Raw genomic sequence first — 16,256 nt, forward strand, 5'->3', positions numbered from 1 at the left:
AAGAAGTGACAACAACCGACGCAAGGACCTAGACATTGGAATTCGGCCGACTGAGGACCCGCCTGATGGCAGATAACCCAAGTGTGATGACTGCAGCTGTATGCACGAAGAACATCTTCAGTGCTCTCTCATTGAATCACTAGCACATTCTAGAAACAGTCTCAGTCACAGGCGCCCCATCCTCACAGGAAGAGTCAGAAATTGAGCTCTCCTCTGTGTCTGAATCAGAAATCTGAGAAGAAAAAGTACAGTTGTGTACACTTACCATAAATGTAGATGTTCGAGTGTATTCACTGTTGCAATCATTACATTTGGGTAAATTGCTGGCAGGTTGCCCTCAGTCAGCCTGAATTTCAAAGTCTTGGGTCCAAGGCACAGAATCTCTTCCATTTATCAGCGTAAGATTTTCTAGTACTAGGCCTTCTGGCTTCCAAAATGCCATCTATCACAGCTTTACTGAGGGGTGGTGAATAACTACATGATCAGCCATGCTGCCAGGTTCAGTGTTTGAAGCAGATTGTGCAGGTTCTGATTGTTTTGCTGGGACAGTAAGTGAGGTATATGAGGTAAGTACCAAGCTGGGAAGTGAGACATGTTCTTTAGGATTGGGTACCAGTATTGGCAGGGCCAGTCCGGGGCAATAAGTATCATCTTTGGTTTCTCTTGTCTGACTTTTAGTTGGACCTTGGGAAGAAGAGGCAGAGGAGGAAAGGTGTAGACTGATAGGTTTTTCCAACTGAAGGATAGGGCTTCCACTTTCCATGCTTGTCTGTGATAAGTCCTTGTGCAGAATTTTTTCAGTTGATAATTTCGAGGAGAGGCAAATAGGTCTACGTCCGGGCTCCCCCATTTCTTTGTAATCATGCTTAAGACTTGTGGATCTAGTTTCCACTCGTGAGGGTCCATAAGGTTTCTGCTTAAATTGTCTGCCACAGTATTTTGCTTTCCTGGCAGGAATTGAGCTTGAAGATATACTTGGTAAGTCAAGGCTGTGTCCCACAGTGTCATGGCTAGTCTGCAAAGGGGGTATGAGTGTGTGCTCCCCTGCTTATTTATGTACCACATATCCATGGTGTTGTCCATCTTTATCAGTAGTTGTACTGGATGAAGTAAGTCCTTGAAGGCTGTCAGGGCATTTTGAACAGCTAACATCTCTTTTTGGTTGATATGCAGATGCATTTGTTTTGGGGTCCATATGCCCTGAATGATTCTTCCCGCCAGGTGGGCCCCCTCATGCATAATCTGATGCATCTGTTGTTAAGGTTTGGCTGGCAGGGGGTAGAGTGAAAGCCAGTTCCATGTTTTGGTGACATGCCTTTGCCCACCATAGAAACTCCTGTTGTATGCAGGGAATTAGATGAATCATTGTTTCAAGACTGTGACAATGTTGATTCCATAAACTTTTTAGGTACAATTGTAGTTTCCTCATATGCAGTCCTGCATATGGAATCAGTAGGATGCAGAATGCCATGAACCCCAAAGCCTGCAGAGTTTGTCTTGCAGATAACTGGGTTTTTGTTGCCATCAGTTTGAAGTTTAGTCAGTTGCCTTTGTCTGGCGTGACGAAAGCCATCTGGCCAGTTGTATTCAAGCTTGCACGCAGGAATGTTATCTTTTGAGAGGGTACCAGTTGTGATTTCTTTTCATTTATTGTGTACCCTAGGCATGTTAGAAGCCTTTTCACAAACGCCAGGTGCTGAAGAAGAATGTCCTTGTTCTCTGCTTGAATGAGACAGTCGTCCAAGTAAGGATATATTTGTATACTTCTTTGTTTGCAAAATGCAATTACTGGTGCCAGGCACTTTTGTAAAGACCCTGGGTGCAGTAGATAAGCCAAAGGGCAGTGCAGAGAATTGGTAATGCATAAAGCCAGCCTTGAAACATAGGTATCTTCTGCACAATTCCCTTATTGGGATATGCAGTTATGCCTCTTTTTAGGTCTAATGTCACCAGCCAAGCGTTCTTGCCCAACATGGGCAGAAGCTGCTGCAAAGTTAGCATTTTGAATTTTGGAATGTCCAGGTATGTGTTCAAAATTGATAAATCCAGTATTGGGCGCCAGGCCTCGTCTTTTCTGGGTACCAAGAACAGTCGAGTAAAAACCTTGTCCTTTTCCCTGTTCTGGTACTGGCTGAATAGCCCCCATATCCATGAGGGACGAAACTGGTTTCTGTGCCTCTGCCCATTGATTTTTTGGCAGATCTGGCCAACCATTTGCAATTGGCAGAGTATGGAAGTGGAATCTGTACCCCTGAGATACTATGTTTAGCACCCACTTGTCCTGGGTTATTAACTGCCAGTTTTGAGCAAAAAGTGCTAATTTTCCCCTTAAGGTTGCTGCCAAAAGGTAAGTGCTTGGTGATGGCAGTGGGAAATCATTGAGACTGTTTACTGTAGGGTTGCGCTTTATTTCCTCCAGCTTTGGACGTAGAAGTACCCCATTGCTTTGACCTGTAAGAATCCTGTGACTGGTATCTAGAACCTTTAGGGTGCTGGATTTGCCCCGTTGAGCTCTGTTGGACACAGGAAAGGACCAATTTTTTGTAGGCCAGTGTCTACTGAATCTTGGTGGCTGCACTTGTAAGAAGTCTTTTACTGTTTGCATAGACTTAGCTTTGCCTTCCATTTTCTTTAAAACCTCTTCTGCCTTAATACCAAATAGAGTATCATGCTGTAAAGTTGCATCCAGCAATTTAGCTTTAACATGATCAGGCAAACTTTGCTCTTTTAGCCAGGCATGCCTCCTAATCACAGATCCAGTAACTGCGGCCCTGCAGGAGGCCTCTAAGGAATCAAAACCACATTGCAAAGTATGCTTTCCAACTTGTTATGCTGCATGCAATAATTCCTGCAATTCTTTATTTTCTGCACATTCAAAAATCAACATCATTTTCTGTTTCAGTAATCCCGTAACATGTTGTTGATACTTGAGCATATGAAACTGGCAGTTTAAGGCCCTAATTGCCAAGGTTGCAGATGTATAAACCTTCTTTCCCCATCTATCCAGTGCCCTTGAATCTCTGTCAGAGGGGGTAGGATTTTTTGCTGTTGAGGCCTTAACATGATCAGGCAAACTTTGCTCTTTTAGACAGGCATGCCTCCTAATCACAGATCCAGCAACTGCGGCCGTGCAGGAGGCCTCTAAGGAATCAAAACCACATTGCAAAGTATGCTTTCCAACTTGTTCTGCTGCATGCAATAATTCCTGCAATTCTTTATTTTCTGCACATTCAAAAATCAACATCATTTTCTGTTTCAGAAATCCCGTAACATGTTGTTGATACCCGAGCATATGAAACTGGCAGCTTAAGGCCCTAATTGCCAAGGTTGCAGATGTATAAACCTTCTTTCCCCATCTATCCAGTGGCCTTGAATCTCTGTCAGAGGGGGTAGGATTTTTTGCTGTTGAGGCCTTAACACTTTTTGGACCCTGTGAAATAGTTTCAGGGTCAGCAGCAGGGTTGCTACATAAAAATTTGTGTGAGTCAGGAACCCTGTAATATTTGTTTGGCTTGCTGGGAGCCAGAGGCAAGGAGTCTGGAGTCAAGCTTGACTCCGAAAACACATCATCCACAATGTCTAAAAAAGGAGGTATGGCTAAAGGCCTATGCTGAGGGAGAAGAAGGAAATCCCTGAGCCTCTTTTTTGATTCTGAGAAATCTTGACTCTCCCAGTGAAAATGCTCCCTCAAAGTATGCAAGGTTTCTCCAAAAGAATAATCTTCAGGAAGTGATGCAGATGGGATAGATTCCTCTGCATCAGAATCCTCATAGGGTGGTATAGAAAATTCATGATCAGAAGAGGAATCAGAAGAAATAGAAACCTGATCTGAAGATTTATAATCGGTGTCTTGCCTAGGCCTCTTATCAGGAGGGGGTTAGGAACCCCTGATCAAGGTAATTAGGTCTTCAGCCATTATGATCATCTGTTTTTTGGGCATAGAGGCCTGTGCACGTGGCTCATGTATCAGCTGTTTAGCTTTAGAAGTTGCTTTTGTCTTTTATTTTGAAGCTGGCATCGGTTTTATATAAAAATGTTGCGGCCTGAATACACACTCAGAAGCCGGTGCCTGCTCAGTGGCTCCGGACCCATCCGAGGGAGAAACATCCATGGGTACAATACGTTGAGAATCTTGCGGTGTGCCAAACTCCACATGGGTCTTGGTAGGGGCCTGCGATTCGAAAGTAGCGGGTATCAGGGGCTGCGAAAGTGCCTCACTGAGTACCGGCGACTGGCTTAGGAGAAGCTTTGTCGTCAGTTTTGGACCTCAACGGTCTGTCTCTGTCCTTTTCTTTGCAGTTTTTGTGTACTCCGGTAGTCGGATTGCTATCTGATGACATTTCTGGATAGTTAAATCTGTTTCCAAAATATTTTGTGGCAAAAATATACCGACGCTTAATAGTGCATTGGTTAAATCTAGCACAAAACTGACGTTATGATCAGGGCCTAGGCAAGGAATACAGTATAAATGAAAATCCTTATGAGGTATTTGCTTCCCACAAGTAATACAATTAACTTTTTCTAACATCGGTATGGAGCAAGAAAAAGTTTCCCCAATGGGGTACTTAGCTTTACTGAAGACTTCGGTTTTGAAACTCGAATTCGAAAATTTCAGGAGTCGGCCGACCGGCACTTGCGAACTGCTTCTGCTTTGGGCACAGCGCTGCAAGAAAGACTAAAGAAAATGGCATCAACTGCTTGTTTTATATCCTGACGACCTGACGTCATGGAAGAGGAGACAGCAACCGACGCAGGACCCAAGACTTTGGAATTCAGGCCGACTGAGGGCAACCTGCCAGCAATTACCCAAATGTAATGACGGCAACAGTGAAACACGAAGAACATCCCTGTATCTGTCCCTTAATCCTCCTGCCCAGATTCAAAATCTTAAATCTCTTCAGGAAAGGAGTTATCCCTCTTTCTTTTACCAAAAACTAATTTATATGAAGGTTCAACAACCTGAATTAAGCCCTGAGCTAGACTCAGTAAACTACTCCTGTCTTAGGAAATGTCTATACATATTTACTTATTTATTTTTGACAGGAAAAATGGGACCAGCAGTGTTGTTAATGGCAGCAGCAATATCCCAATGGATAAGCACAACATTCTGACAAAACAGGGAAGCTTCCTCCCCTGACCCCTCTACTAGGATAGACAAGAGTGGATCTTTCCTGCCTACTGAGGGGACCCCAACAGCTCCAGAGGACATGGTTAATCCCTGGTTAACAGTAGCTGTAGGTACTACACCAGAAGGATCCGGGTAAAAGATGAGTGGTCTGAGGTACAACTAATGGCCACAGTAGAGTCACCTACCTGAGACTGAGACAAACTGCTAGCCTGCTGTGATGGCAAAATCTGTTTGCTTAACTTTTTCTTTTCCTGGTTGGCAGAAGGAACTTCTGTTGGACTGACAGATTGTTCCATGTTCAAAACAAAAATGGCTGTCCAGAGGATAACAAGCAGCAAATATCAGTAAAAACAAAAAGACTCAAAGTCACTTTTTTCACAGACATGCACAGTAAAAGTACTTTAAAACACTTTGCAAGTACCAGAAGTTAAAATAAACAATTTCCCACAAAAAAATGCTTTTCAGCTACTTTAAACAACCTTCAAACTAACAGGAAAAAAGAGCACTTCCATTTAAAAGTACAACACAGCCTCATCATAGTCTGTTAAAACACAAACACTTAGCTTTAAAATAATCTTCCTGAAAAGGAAAGTATCGATAATATACACAATTATTAAATGGACATTTTTTCCCTCAAAGGGAACTTATCTTCCAGCAAAGGAACAGCACAAGCTGACCAATGATCCTCGATAGAATCACAGGAGTGTATTCTTTGGTGGCAGTAAAGCTCTGAAGTTCTTTGTGCCCAAACTTGTCTTTTAGTTAGCTCAGCACTAGCTGCCTGGCATTTTGGGTGCTTGGAAGGTGACCTGAAGATCTGGAAGCTGGCAAGCTGCAATATCCTTAGTAGGATACAACTCATATTACTAAGGCTACTGCGGCAGTAATCAATACGTTAAATATACTTCACTACATATTTTTCATGAATGTGGGGGGATACATTTACTTTGAAAAAATTATGGAAAATAATTCACTAACCAATAAAATCTTTGTATAGGAATATGAATTCATACAGTTATTACAATGGGCTTGTAACAAACTGTGGTGATGAAATACAGTTGATAAAAAATATGTGCATGTATATGCAAGATATTTGGAGAGCAAGAAATAAGGAACTCAACGAATAAAAATGAGAATAAGGTGAAATTATTAACCAAATAAACATGTGGTTATGGCAAACGCCAACCATATGTTTATTCGGTTAATAAACAAAAAAACGTGGTTATGGCAAATGCCATCTAAATATGTGGTTATGGGAAAAATAATGTTACATGTAACTTATATGTAAATAAGTGAAACTATATAATATGAAAAAGGATTATGTGCACAATGCAAACGTAAATAAAGAAACTGTACTACTTTCAATAAATGTTGTGGTTTCTTTTACATCTACCTGAGCTACCACCAACTCAGGCAGATGGGATCTTGATTTAATTTCTCATCTGAAGGATGGCACACTAACTAATACAGCATCTTCTAGTTCTGTACTGCAGTGTCAGTGAGGGAAAATGAACCCAAGCGCCTTGACTGGGAACAGAAACCACAGATTTCCGATATTCCAGAACTAAAGATCAGTGTATTACCCTGCTGAGCCACTGGCAGTGATAGAATTCTTGAAAAGTGTTTGTTGTAGCTGCATTTTATAACATGCACATCAACATGTGAATATTTGCATTTGGGTAGGATGATGGAAAGGCTGTTAAGACGTTTTTATGCTGCAGTATAGTCTTGCAATAATAGGCTTAGGTTGTCCTGCAAGTTGTTTAACCTGCCTACACTACAAAGTTTTCCAAAAATGTAAAGGAGTTTGAGGTCCTGCATTATACTCGTTTTCCACTGGGTACATGTATACTACTTTCTGTTTAGCCTGGGGAATGCACTGCAAATGTCCTTAATATATTTTTACTGAACTGCCTCTACATCCAACTAAATATTGTACAGATTTCTTCAGAAAAGGCAAAATGTTTTCTCTAATTCAGCACTGAGCCTCAATGAAATCCCTAAGATAAGGGTGATAAACTTAGCTGCATTTTGCATGAGCATCCAGTTCTCATTCCCTGAAAATTTTGTTAAGAAGTCTCAACAAGGCCTTTTATTATTAGGCACCAAATGTATGGCTTCGTAGTAACTTCAATATCGTAAGTGTGGTGCGCTGCATTATACTGTTTCCATAAAAGTGAAATATGCAGCATATCCACATAATATATCATTACTGAATTATCATTATAACAGAAGTAAATATCCTACATATTTCAACAGACAAAGCACCATTTTGTGAATACGGATTTAATGTTATCGAATTTCCATGTGTTACAGGGGGCAATGTGCTGATATCACATTCAGTTCAGTGCTGTACTGAAATCCATAAAAGCAGAATGGCAGTCTTAGATGTAGATTTTTAAGCTTCCTGTTGTTATTCACATCTCAAACAGGAACTGACAAATGGCCTTTAATAAATGCACAATGTGCTGGGTGGAATATGCAAATGACCAGAATATATCAATACAAAGTTGCAATTACAACAAAGGCAAAAGTGCTACACCTTTCTCCCAAAAAGGGAATTTTTTGTCACTAAATTTATAATCTCACCCTCCAGTTTCGACTGACAGGCAGATTACACGAGGACAACAGCTGAGATTCAGAAACACAATCCTGTTCTCAGCAGGATTGCATATTGCATTTGTTATGCCAGTGTGATTCATAGACAACTGTATCACTAGAGTGGTATGAAGGCAAAGGCCTGTCATGTGACAGAAATCTCACCAGTGAAAGCAGCATGCTCTGCATGGACTGATACAGGTAACATTAGTGTGTTTAGTTCTAAGCATGCCTACTGTTAAATTCAAAGGCACAATAATAACATGCTAATAACATGTTGCTCAATGTTGTTTTATCATGTCTCTGAATCACTAAATATTGCTATTGCAATACTGTGCTCATCAGCTAGCGCTTGTGGCATTATTATTATGAATTCTATGGAAAGCTGTACACTTTTTTTTAACTTAGAATTACCAACTGAGTACATTTTGTAGCTTAGTGTCAAGACACATTTCTATGAAAAATGTGCTTGATCATTTTAAATGGTTTCAGATATTTGGTCCTGTACTAATAGATATTGTCAGCAGCCCTAGCATTATTCAGCTCAGAACAAACATGTGCATTTGACATTTGTTTAATGATAACAAACTGGGTACAGCCATATGAATCATATCATGATGTGTTTTTATAACTTCAGACTCAGAAATAACAATCTTGCCTCAGAAAAAAAAAACTTTCTGCCATTTTAATTGGTACGGTAACACATTCTTCTTCCTCTGATAAGACATTCCCACATTTGAGATTCTGCTACCTCCTACTCAGAAGGCTATTACAATGGGTTATGCACTGTAGAGTGTAAGACTGACCATTCAGGCATTTTGCTTCAGAAATCTTATACAAATTGTGGGTTATAAGCAGTACAGAGACACTGCAATCTGTAGGGTGGATTACATTCATGACAGAATTTCCTTATAAAACAAAAAAACGGCAACATTTGCAAACAGTCCGAGAAAATAGAAAGTACAGTTTTGTACCTACCATAAATGTAGATGTTCGAAGATCCACATTGCTGCAGTCCTAACAATTGGGTAGTCCGCTGTCCTCGGTCGGCCCGAATATCAAAGTATAAGGCTGACGTCGGTCAGGGCGCATTTGACTGACGTCAGTACGTCAGGGTACAAATGCGCATGACCGGCGTCATATCCTCAGTCTTTTCTTGCCCCAGATGTCAGAAGACCCTAAAAAGAAAGGTCAAAACCAAAAGACAGCAAACAACCAACCAACCACCCTTGCACTAACTATAGTACAATATATACAATATACACAAAATGTACAACCCAACCCACACAACCACCTCTAACAACAGAGGGGAAGGAGGGAGGGTAAATTGGACTGCAGCAATGTGGATCTTCGAACATCTACATTTATGGTAGGTACAAAACTGTACTATGTTCTTCATCTCACATTGCTGCAGTCCTAACAATTGGGTAGAATCCCAAAGCAGAGATAAGGGAGGATGGCTAACTACAAGGAAGCAGGAGCTGCCAAAATGCCCTGCAAAACAGCAGTGGCAAAACCAGCCCTAGACTTAGAGTAAAGTGGCAGGTGATATTGCTTAGAGAAAGTATGTACAGAACTCCAAGTAGCTGCCTCCAAAATATCCTTGGTTGCCACCCCCCTCAAAAAAGCTGTTGAAGTGGCAGTAGCCCTAGTGGAATGAGGCCTAATCCCAGCTGGAATCTCGTTGCCATGATGGGAATAACAGAAAGCAATGCAAAACCCAATCCACTTAGAAATAGTTTGTTTTGATACAGGCTTGCCCTGAGAACTCAAAGCAAAAGAAACAAACAACTGCTGAGACTGCCTGAAACCTTTAGTTCTGTCCAAATAATAACGCAACTGCCTGTGGACATCTAAAGTGTGCAAAATCTTTTCCCCTTTATTTTGGGGATTTGCATAAAACGTAGGCAAATGAATAGTTTGATTCAAAGCCACACTAGAAACCACCTTAGGCATAAAGGAAGGATTAGTACGTAATGATACCCTATCCTTATGGAAAATCAAGAAAGGCTCAACTGCCATAAGGGCCTGTAATTCAGAAACCCGTCTTGCAGAGGTAATGGCCAACAAAAAAGCAGTCTTCCATGATAAATACTTCAACTCAGCAGTAGCTGCAGGCTCAAAAGGTTGTAGAGTGAGTTTCTCCAACACAAAATTGAGATCCCAAGCAGGAGTAGGAGCTCTTCGTGGGGGTCTTATATTCTTTGCCCTCTAAGAAATTGCTTGAACAAAGGATGAGAAAACAATGGTGGGTTGCAATCATAGTGAGCTGAAATTGCTGCAGCATGAACTTTAATAGAAGAGAAAGACAAACCTTTGTCTAGTAACTCAGTAAGATATTGAAGAGCCACACACAAATTAGGCTCAGAAACATCAAAATCTTTTGCTGCACTCCAAAACAAAAATCTCTTCCATTTGTCTGCGTACACTTTCCTTGTACTAGGCCTCCTAGCTTCCAAGATAACATTCAAAACTTGCTGAGGAAGTGGAGGCCCACTATGGTTCAAAACAGAATATGCCAGGCTGTGAGGTGCAGAGAGTGAAGCTTGACATTTAGCAAATGGCTGTCCTCCTGCGACAACAGGTGTGGAATCGAAGGCAAAGGCCATGGAGGCTTCCATACCAGACTTCTCAGTAATGGGTACCAGTGTTGTCGAGGCCAATCCGGAGCTATTAAGATCATCCTTGGCTTGTCCTGTCTGACTTTCAGAAGTACCTTTAGGAGGAGAGGCAGAGGTGGAAAGGCATACACATGAAGATTGCTCCAATTGAAGGAAAGAGCATCCATTCTCCAAGCTGTGGGATGAAACCTTTTTGTGCAAAACTTTGGCAGCTGATGGTTTAGTGGAGAAGCGAACAGATCTATGTCTGGAGTTCCCCATGACACTGTCAATTTCTGAAATACATGAGGATCCAATTTCCACTCGTGGCGATCCATAATTCGTCTGCTCAACACATCTGCTAAGGAGTTCTGTGCTCCTGGCAGAAACCTTGCCTGAAGATTGAGCTGTAAACTGAGAGCAGTCTCCCACAAAATCATTGCTTGCCTGCATAGAGGATAAGAATGTTCCCCTTGCTTGTTGATGTACCACATGACAGTTGTGTTGTCTGTTAGAATCAACACCTGCCCTGGAAGAAGTAATTCCTTGAAAGCAATTAATGCAAACTGGACTGCTAACATCTCCTTCATGTTGATATGTAGATGTTGTAGTCTGACAGGCCACTTGTTTTGTATCCACTTTCCATTGAGATGAGCTCCCAAGCTTTGTCTGAGGCATCTGTCGTTAAAATCTGACTCGTCTCTGGCCGGGTCACAGAGAGTCCCTTGTTTAGGTGACATTCCTGAGCCCACCACAAAAATTCCTTTTGAATGCAAGGTATTATTTGAATGACAGTGTCCAGATCCTGGCAGTGCTGTGTCCATACATTTTGAGATACCATTGTAGCTTCCTCATATGCAGTTTGGCATTGGGAAGCACCAGAATACAAGATGCCATGAACCCTAAGGCTTGAAGGACTGGCCTTGCAGTCAGCCCGGACTGATGAGATAGTTGATGGAAGTAAAGGGATAGACTCTTTTGTTTGTCCGGGGTTAAAAAGGCCATCTGGGATGCTGTATTCAGTCTCACACCCAGAAAGCACATGTCTTGAGAGGGTACTAGACTGGACTTTATTTCGTTCACAGAATACCCTAGGCATCTTAGCACTGCTATCACATATTCCAAATGATGAAGGAGCTCTTCTCTTCCTTGAGCCAGAATTAGGCAGTCGTCCAAATAAGGATAGATCTGTATTCCTTTTAGTCTGAAGAAAGCTATCACTGGAGCCAGAATTTTCGTGAACACTCTGGGCGCAGTAGATAAGCCAAAGGGCAAGGCAGAGAACTGATAGTGAGAAGTCCCAGCTCGAAAACGCAGATACTTTCTGCAACCTAGTCTGATAGGAACATGAAGGTAAGCCTCCTTGAGAGCCAAAGTTACCATCCAATGATCTTTGCCCAGCAGAGGTAAAAGCTGCTGCAACGTCAACATTTTGAACTTGGGAATGTCCAGATAAGTGTTGAGGATAGATAAATCCAAAATTGGTCTCCATGTGTTCCCCTTCTTTGGTACTAGGAACAGGCGAGAATAAAATCCTAGGCCCACTTCTGGCAGAGGGACCGGCTGTATGGCCCCTAGTCGGAGCAACAGAGAAACCTGCTTGTGAGCCTCTATTCTTTGTTGAGGAGGAACGTCTGGCATGCCTGTGAAAGGAGGCAAGGTATGGAAATAAAACCTGTAGCCGTGGTGTATGATATCCAATACCCATCTGTCTTGGGTAATTAAACACCAATTTTCTTTGAAAAGTGCCAACCGTCCCCCCAAAGGTGCTGCCAGACCAGCAGGCTCTGGCAGCTGAAAAGGTAGGTCATTGGGTCTGCTTACGAAAGGACTGACCCCTGCCCTCACCCGAAGCCTGTGCAGGAGAACTTCCTGTTCTAGGCCTGAAAGAGCCCTGAGCTCTGCCCTTACCACGTCTAGATCTACCCCTAGACTGGGAATCATAAGAAGGATACGCCCACCCCTTAGTAGGCCAATTTCTACTAAACTTTGGAGGCTGGACTTGCAAAAAATCTTTAACAGTCTGCATAGACTTAGCTTTGTCCTCCATTTTCTTTAAAACTGTCTCAACAGGAGGACCAAACAACACGTCAGATTGTAAAGGAGCATCTAAAATCCTTGTTTTAACATGTTCAGACAAATTCTGATCCCTCAGCCAGGCGTGCCGGCGAAGAACTGACCCAGTGGCAGCCACCCTAGACGAGGCCTGTACAGCATCAAAACCACATTGCAAAGAATGCTTACCCACCTGTTCAGAAACGTGCACTAAATCTTGCAACTCCTTAAAATCAATACCTACTGCCAGAGCATCAACCTTAGATTTCAATTGTGAAAGGAGATAATTTTGCTATTTCAACATGTGAAACTGGCAATTCAGAGCCCTCATAGCAAGAGTGGAAGAAGTATAGACTTTCTTGCCCCATCTATCCAAGGCCCTAGCCTCCTTGTCTGCAGGAACCGGATTCTTAACAACAGAAGCCTTAACACCTTTAGGCCCATGGCTAACAGTTTACGGGTCTGACATAGGACTCTTAAAAGATACTTATGAGCTTCAGGCACCCTGTAATACCTATCCGGCTTAACAGGAGCAGGAGGCAAAGAATCAGGATTAAGAGAAGCTTTCATAAAAACATCTTCCACTACAGTCAAAACAGGAGGTATAGCCAAAGGCCTATGCTGGGGTAACAACAGAAATTCCCTAAGCCTTTTTCTGGAATCAGAGAAGTCCTGACCTTCCCACTTAAAATGCTCCCTCATGGAATGAAGAGTTTCTGAAAAGAAAAATCCTCAGGGGAGTAGCAGAAGGAGTAGAATCATCCACATCAGAATCAGAATAAGGAGAGTACTCCTGCAAGTCTTCAGCCGAAGACTCTGAAACATCTGAAGCCTGCTCAAAACCCCCCCAGCTCAGGCTCCACCCTAGGCCGCTTATGAGGAGGGGGCATAGAACCCCTAATCAAAGTAATCAAATCTTCTGCCATTTTAAGCATATGCTTCTTGGGCACAGTACCTGAGGAGCTAGGGGTAACACTAACTGAAGCTAAACCTGGCCTGCCCCTGGGGGAAGCCTTGGAAACAGAAGGAGAGGGCCTAGCCACCTTAGGAAGGGAGGGGAGTATAGTAATATGAGAAGCCCCCTCAGCCTGACTAGTCTCTTGAGAGGCCACATCTTGTAATAACAAGGTCTCCCCCTGTGAACACAAAGAAACCTCTGGTGGAGCCACCGGCCCCACCGACACCTCTAAAGAACCGGCGTCAGGTACTGACGGTTCTTCAAGCCTAGGCTTAACTGCCTTGTCCTTGCGTTTCTTTGAAGAAGCGGGCGTCGGAGCATCCGACGGCATTTTATAGTTACACCGCTTCCCAAAGACTAACCTCGCACAATCCAACCGCCTCTTTATAGTGCGTTTATTAAATCTAGCACAAGAGCAACAGCCAACAACGTCGTGCTCAGGCCCTAAGCAAGGAATACACAAAGTATGATAATCTTTATGCGGTATCGGTTTCCCACAAGAAATGCAATTATTAACTTTTTCTGACATCCGGTAAATGACTGAGGCAAGAAAAAACTAAAATATTCCCCAACGGGGTACTTAGCCAACTTTGAACCCGGTCTGAAACTTCTAAATTGAAAAATCTCAGAACGCCAACCGGCACTTGCAATACTGCTTCTGCATCGGACCATGCGGCAAAAAAGACTGAGGATATGACGCCGGTCATGCGCATTTGTACCCTGACGTACTGACGTCAGTCAAATGCGCCCTGACCGACGTCAGCCTTATACTTTGATATTCGGGCCGACCGAGGACAGCGGACTACCCAATTGTTAGGACTGCAGCAATGTGAGATGAAGAACATCTGCAAATACCAGTTCTCTTCAGGTTAACAAATATACAATATTTGAAAACATAAATAAATGCTGTTTAGTGACTTCAGGCCCAAATATATGTTTTTCCTGGATAAAAGTGTGACTTTCATTCATTTCTCCTGCTGTGACATCAACAATGACATCTATCTATCTTTTCTAAATTACATTAAAGATGCATCTGATCCTTTGCCTTTGAGGATAGCAATACATTCTAAGGGGGGGATTATAAATAATTATACCACTAATAGTCACCGATACTTGCAAGGGAAAATGTCAAATTATTTGGAAAATTAGGCATTCACATACAGGAAGCAACAGCCAGAAGACTACAGATACTTTTCTGAAAATAGTACTAAGCGGGGGAGGGGTTAAAAAGAAGCATCTATTTTTTTTCCTTCTTTGGCTCACAAATACAGTTATTACTATTATTATGACCATTTTGCGGTGGTGGTGCTGCGGTAGCATTGTCGCCTCACAGTAAGAGGTTGTCCTGTTAGATTCTCAGCTAGAGCATCTTCTGTGTGGAGACATGCGTGAATGGGTGTACCTTCGTTGAAGGGTGTGCATCAGGGCTGGCAACTCGGCACGTAAAAAAAAATCTACTGCCAATCATTAGCGGACCGGAGTTCCGCTATGGCGACCCCTAACCGGGAAAAGCCAAAAGACCCAACAACTATTATTATGACGACCATCCACTTCTCCTTCAGTAGCAGCAGTAACAGTATCTACAAACACCATTTAATAATACATTTCATCACATGACCTGTCCTTGAAGCCATCTTCTCAAACACTAGATGTACTACTGATACAACCTGGCACCCAGCCCAGACTTTCAGGGTTATACAAGGGCAACCTTATCATATGCAAAGATATTTAATGCGGTGAACTCATCCCTTACTCTCTAAGTAATCTGCACAGATACAATTTCCATATCTGACAATAAAATGAAACAAATGATTTAGCAAATAACACAAATGATTTTTAATTATGAATACACAGGATACACACTAATGTTTAAAGTTTCAGTTCCTAAACACAGAATATCAGAGGTATATAAACCACCTGCTCGGTACTGTCCCTCTGCAGGATAGTTTTTCCCTCTTAGCAATTTCACAGCTCTGGTAACATTTGCTAATCATGCATCAGCTTATGTTGTGTCCGCACCATTTTGCATCAGTATTTAAATAAAATTAGTAAAAATTCTCTTATATTTAAATTTAATAAATGGCATGTACCTTGTAATCAATGCCAAATGAGAATGAACTGAACAAAAAGTAAGGCGAGTGTCTCAAAAGTCTTCCAGCATGACAAATTTCATGACTGCATTTTATTCATCTAGGAAAATTAACAGCATAAAAAAAATGCCATCTATACTTGTCACTTTTCAGATCTCAAACAAACAGAAAATTGACACAAAAAACCCACCATGAGCAAACACATCAAAAAGACCAAGGTAAACAAGAGTCTTCACAGTGTAATAACTTAAACTTTTTTTTTTTTTGAGGAAACCCATCGGAAAGATATGAATGACACCTAGAGAGCATACAAATATTTCAGCTATATGGGTACAACACCCATTGACTTTCCACTTTTTATAAGTCCTTCGTGACACATTCAGGCCAATAAAGCTAAAGGCCACTAGCTGTACATGACATGCTTCAACCTTTTTATGAGTTTGCCAGCAGTAAATTAACATTCTATAGCAAAGCAGTTTCAAAGGATAACTTCTGAAATAATTGCAACATGAACAACCAAAAACAACCAGGTAATCCTACTTCCATAAGTTAACTACAACCAAAAATGATTGAGGCTGTGTGGCCTTTGCCTACAAATTTTCCACTGAAATTAGTGTACTACCCTGGTAAAAAATAAACAAATAAATGAGGAAAAAAGCCACAATATTTGATAGTACATTTTGATATATATATATATATATATATATATATATATATATATATATATATATATATATATATATAAGCACTGCGAATGTGAAGCAGAGCATAAACATTTGGACTAAGCACAATGAAACAAGTTCTGCAAAGTTGTTGATTAAAAAAAT

General features: G+C 41.7%; 1 protein-coding gene across 2 annotated transcripts in view; it reads right to left on the bottom strand.

Moving 5' to 3' along the window:
* LOC122811291 (deoxyguanosine kinase, mitochondrial-like) overlaps window positions 1–16,256 on the bottom strand; it is a 908,708-nt gene that overhangs the window by 26,645 nt on the left and 865,807 nt on the right. The window lies entirely within an intron of this gene.

Source organism: Protopterus annectens, chromosome 9.part0, assembly GCF_019279795.1.
Source record: "Protopterus annectens isolate FY-2018-M chromosome 9.part0, PAN1.0, whole genome shotgun sequence".
NCBI lineage: Eukaryota > Metazoa > Chordata > Ceratodontiformes > Protopteridae > Protopterus > Protopterus annectens.